Raw genomic sequence first — 5,526 nt, 5'->3', positions numbered from 1 at the left:
TTTACGGATACCGAGGTGCTGTCGGTCTTCCAATTGAATGTAAACACAGTAATATCAATCAAAAACGTGATTTAAGTGAATATCTAGCTGTTTCTACGTTAGTTACTTGTTTTCGCACCTGTAGCTGATCAAGACTCCTCTGATAGACTCGTTCGGGTCAGAATACGATCCTACAGAATATTTGATTGTAACTTGTTAATTGATGTTTTAATTCTAGTCTAAATCGTACGTTCTTGGTGTCGTTGACAATCGAGATATCACGGGAAGGTTTAGGGTTGGATATTGATTAATTGATCATCGGGTAACAACCTCGCGTTTATATAATCCGAGTACTTTGTTCCCTTTTATCACAACAAATGTTTATGCATGAGTTATGTCTATGTAACTCTTTCTAGTTGGAATTTTGCGCAATTGTTGAAGGAAACCGGAACCTAAGATGGTCATTCTCTCATAATCTGATTAACAATCCAATTTTGATTTGCAATTAGTTAATAATTTAGTTTTTAAGTCAAACAATCCAAAATCTTGAATTTTAATTTCTGCAAATTAGATTAATTGTAGTTAATTTACAAGGCTATAGAATCAACACATTTTCCACAAACTCCCCGTGTTCGATACCCACTTACCGCTATCTATTTAGTAGTAATTGGATTAAATTTGCATGTGACTACATCAACACGTCAGTTAGTATAGTCGTTTGATGTTTTAGAACTTCTGTATCGAAGTTTAATAATCACATTTCCAACAGATATGAACATTTGGCAAAGTAATTCCCTTCTAAAAAATATATAGTGATTCGTTGTTTAATAATATGTGGTATTAATGGTTTTCTAAAAACAACCAGTGTTTGCACATACTTTCAACCAAATATCACTATTTAAAATAGTAGTTCTCATTTTTTACAATGAAAGGTAGTGACTACTTTTGATTATTTGTTTAGGCTGATTATTTCTTTCGTTGTAAATCAGAGATCAAATGCATCAACACGCAAGATTTGTGAGAATAATTCATGACTATTTTAATATTTTAATCAAACGAAAAACTAAACTAAAAATTATAATATATATACACTTATCTATACTTTCTATTAAAATATGGTATGTATGAAGCTCTAAAAACCACCCGTGTTTGCACACGGGTATCACTACAAGTCTATATAATCTATAATAGGAGACTTTAAGCTGATGTAAGTCTGCATACGTGGCAATCTCAGAGATATGCCACATGTCAATGCTGATGTCATAATTCCTTTTGTATATATATGTGTGTTTTAGAGATAATGTGTGTTTTAGAGATAATAAATTGTTATTGGGGGGAAATTTGAACTGACAAAATTCAAACCAAAACTTTCAAAAAATGAGAAGCATCTTTCAAAATTCAAACCAAAACTCTCTTTCTCTATCTTAAATCTAGAAGCATCTTTCAAAATTCAAACCAAAACTTCTAGGGTTTCAAAATTGAAACCATCGGTTCCACCACCACATGAATTCGCCTCTTCTCTCTCCTTTTTCTCTCAACATGCTGACGGTGTGTCGAGTGTCGGTAATGGTGGTGTCGGTTGGCTTCCTTAGGGCTTCAAAAGACGATATCTGAGCTGCGATCCATGACAACTCCGGTTAAATCTCCGAAGAGGAAATATGTTAAGCCTAATTTTAGTAGTGCTCCTCTTCGTCGATCCAATCGGTTGAAACAAGTAAACCCTAGCTCACCCGACGGCTTGATTCCTGTCCGACGGTCTCTCCGACTTCCCTCAGATCTGTCCACCAAGTCCCAGATGGTTAGTTCGGATAGAAAATGAGTCTTGAATTTGTGTCCAAATATAACAATGTTTATGTGATAATACAGGTGAAGATCAGAAACAAGTGCTAGCATTGAGATATTTGAATAAGCTTTGTCGCTGTCGTGATGTTCATTCAACTGTAAAGAATCTCCAAGCTTCATCAGGTACAATTTTTTATGTTTTCTTTTCATTAATCTGTGTTGTTTCGATATTGATTGCATTCAGGAGATTTGTAGGATGTTAAAATTAAGGTTCGAGTGCTCTTTCTCTTTGTATCTTGATTGGTTATGATTAGCGTCTCCGTTGCAAAAAATCACTGCCATCAATGATCATTTAAACAAGCTTCCTCCCAGGTAGCTCATTTATGTAATGAACCCATGGCATTGTGAAGGCACCCCTGTTTTCATTTTATATTATTTTTGGAGGACAAAGTCTTGATTAGTGAGTTGTGATTGCTGTAAATTATATTTCATTTGATATGTGTATTGTTGATTGATTTTAGGGGACGCCTAAAATCACCATGGTCACGTAGTAAAAGAAAACACGCACTCCCTCCTCAGCTATGGAAAAGCTTCTTTACACCAGATGGAAAGCTTCGAGATGGTGTTAAGTTTCTTAAAAAAGTTCGCAGTGGGGTGTGTTCCGCTTTCATGTGATCTACTTACTTTAAAGTTTCACTTGTCGTTTTTTCCTTATTTATTTATTTGGTTACTGAAAGAAGACGAACTAGGGTTCTGCCATTTCGGAACTGGTAGGAACAAATCTGAATTCATACAAATTGGGGACTAACTGGTAAGTCTTTTTCTCATAAACTCGATTTTAATTAGCTTATTAGTGATATTTGTTGTTCCAAATCTACATTTGATGAATTAATTTTACTAAATGGCTTAGTGCATGTTTAGTGTTTGATGAAATTCCTTTGAGAGACATTTGTTTTATTTATTAGGTTTTGTCAATCTTTCTTTGAGTTCATCAGTTTTGATCACTTAATTGATGTTTATCGTGAATGTTTAAATCTTTATTCATTTAACTTGATTAGTTTACTGAAAGTAGATTTTTTTTTTTGTGATTTTATTGAGTTATTAGATAAAAAATTGATAAAGGATTGAAGGAGTTTAGATGTTTAGTGCATATCAACTGTTTGATGAAATTCAGTAGAGAGACATTTGTTATAATTTATTGGGTTTAATACATCTAAATAGTGATGGATGATCTTATGATTGATAGGTATATATTGGAGAATAGTTCGGATATATGTCCAAGGTGACGATAATATCCGGTCGGCGGATGGTTGGTGGAGTTATAACCGGCCGTCGGAGCATTGGTGATTGTCGACGCATGCTTTTATGCTATTTATGCTATTTATTCTCAATGCTTCATCTTTGATTATGTGTCTTCTCAATGAGTTAAAAAACGCTTAGATATGTGATGGTTGGTTCTGTGATTTAAAGATAGAAGTTACATCTTGCAACATATTAACTTAACCTTATTGTTGGAGTTGTTGGTTTTATAATGCAGGGATTTCTTCGACACTTTCCGCCATAGTTATTAAAGCGAGCGCCAAGGCGCAAATAAAGCCCGGACCCAACACATCGCTCTGAGTGCGAAAGTAATTTTACAAGAAGTGGACGACTCATTCAGGGGGTTGTATATATGTTCTTTTGTATGCTCTTAGCCGCTTTCTTAATCTTTTTTGGGTGTAAATATATTTTCTCGAGGTTGCTAGGATAAAAAACCTAATTGATGTTATCTATATATTAGGTGTTAGGGTTCTTACCATAATGGCCTTTCCTAGGATCAAGAAAGGCATCTGTTTGTTTAGATTGGAGTCAATATCCAGGCTGTAAATGGATCAAAGTTGGCATTTGTGTAAGTCCTTGTTATCATTTTTAGTTTTATTTTTGCATTATGATGTATAATATTCTTATATATTTTATTTGTTAATTTAGTTCCAACATTTTGTTAATATAATTCCAACATGTGCCTGGAATTAGGTGAAGTATGCAGGGAGGTGGAGCTACCCCTTGGTATTTTCTAAATTGTGACTGGACGGGGTCCTGAAGTAGGTGCTCCTTTGGCTGCTCACCCCGATTATGTGCTTAAGTAAGCTGGTCAAACAATGCAATTTAGTTGATTTTGTTAATTTGATTTGTTTGTTGTTTTAAGATATTTGAAATTGAAATATTCGGTTAGGAGCTTAGGATAAATATGATCTTGAGTAATAAATAAGCCTTATAATATGGTCATTTTGATGAAACAGTGTAGATGTCCCAATCGAGTACTTTCTTTGGGTTCATTTTTTTGTTGATACCATCAGACTAAAATCAGCAACATCAAAAGCTTCCATGCACATACAAGGGCTTTTATCCTCTATGATTCCAACAAACGAACCCATGTCACGAAGCCGATTTTGACATTTGCTTCTCTTCTTTCCGGATATCTCAATATCACCAAATACCAAAACATTTTCGTAGTCTTGCTGATTCTTCACACCGTACACTACTGATATTTTAGGGGACCATATGGATGAAAGTGCCTTGGATGTGATAGAATTATTTGTGGGAAATTTTGTAATATAAGCCTTCAAAGATGCACCTTCACGCCCTTCTAGACTATATGAATCCGGTATTGTTTTAGCAGCATTTTACATTTGTTAATTTCTGTTGTGTAAGATCATTTCAATGATACAAATTTATTTTTTGTGTGCAGGTTCTTTGTTCGCATAAGAGCATAATAATGTCAAAAGGTACCTACATGTTTTTACTTAATTAATTGAGTTATTGGCTAATGGCTCATAATCTTTTTTGCATTTCAATTCAGTTTTGATATTAAAATTACGAAACTTTTGCAGAGTATGTGGAGATCTCTAGAAAGAAGACTAAGAAGGACCTAAGCTCCAGCATTTCAATTCAGGAAGGTGGTGAATATGAAGAATAACAAGGAGTGGATGCCTACACATGAAGAGATGGGATACCTTGAATTGAGGCAAAGATTGAAGGCATCGGCTAGAAAGAAGACTAAGAAGGACCTAAGCTCCAGCATCTGAAATTCATGGGAGAAAACGAATAAAAATGCCCTATGGCAAGTTAGTATCATTCTTTTGGTTTTGTTAAATATTCACGTGGATAAGATCAATGGGAGAAAACGAAAAAGTGAAACCACTGTTTTGGGTTAAACAGTGTTTTGAAACCACTTTTCGGTTAAAACAGTGTTTGAAACCACTGTTGGGTTAAAACAGTGTTATAGTAAATGTATTTTCTTAATGCTTAATTCAAGTATTTATCATCTTATGTTTTTATTGTTACGTTCGCTTATTTTTTTGTTGTGCTTTTAATTGACACCTTATTTGAATTTGTTTTTAACTCAAAGAAAGTCAGTTTTCCATATTATTACGTGAAAGTACCCGTCCACCGTAGTTAATTAAAAAATCGACCCAAGTCTCACAGTGGTTCAAACTTACTAGAGGTGGCAATTGTGTCCTGTTTAATTATGAATGGGTCGATTTGGTTTGTGTTTATGTCAAACTTGTCGAATTAACGTTGCTTATTTATTAACGTTGCTTTTGTTATTGTTTAATGATAGGGAGTATTAGTGTTTTGATAGTAAATGTCTTTAACATTGTTTTATAAAGATATGTAACTAAACGCAAATAATTTAAATGATATATTATAATCTGTTTTTTAGTATTTGGTTTCGATCGTTATTAAACTTACCCGTGTGTTCACACAGGCCCTACAACTAGTTCT

General features: G+C 34.1%; 1 long non-coding RNA gene across 4 annotated transcripts; it reads left to right on the top strand.

Annotated features, from left to right (window-relative positions):
- The first annotated feature begins 1,494 nt into the window (after nt 1–1,494).
- LOC110872211 lies at nt 1,495–4,973 on the top strand. 4 transcript variants are annotated; one of them, XR_004892598.1, is made up of 10 exons: nt 1,495–1,777; nt 1,846–1,944; nt 2,283–2,415; nt 2,502–2,572; nt 3,299–3,424; nt 3,542–3,649; nt 3,775–3,883; nt 4,041–4,405; nt 4,490–4,526; nt 4,632–4,973. It is a non-coding gene; the product is annotated as an uncharacterized LOC110872211 (long non-coding RNA). The 4 variants fall into 4 exon arrangements; XR_004892596.1 differs by having other exon boundaries at nt 3,299–3,443; nt 4,295–4,405; nt 4,632–4,971; XR_004892595.1 differs by having other exon boundaries at nt 3,299–3,443; nt 4,632–4,971.
- The last annotated feature ends 553 nt before the right edge of the window (nt 4,974–5,526 follow it).

The sequence above is a fragment of the Helianthus annuus genome, chromosome 1 (genome assembly GCF_002127325.2).
Source record: "Helianthus annuus cultivar XRQ/B chromosome 1, HanXRQr2.0-SUNRISE, whole genome shotgun sequence".
NCBI lineage: Eukaryota > Viridiplantae > Streptophyta > Magnoliopsida > Asterales > Asteraceae > Helianthus > Helianthus annuus.
The sequence above is the reverse complement of the archived record's forward strand: the minus strand, read 5'-3'. Positions and strand labels throughout refer to the sequence as shown.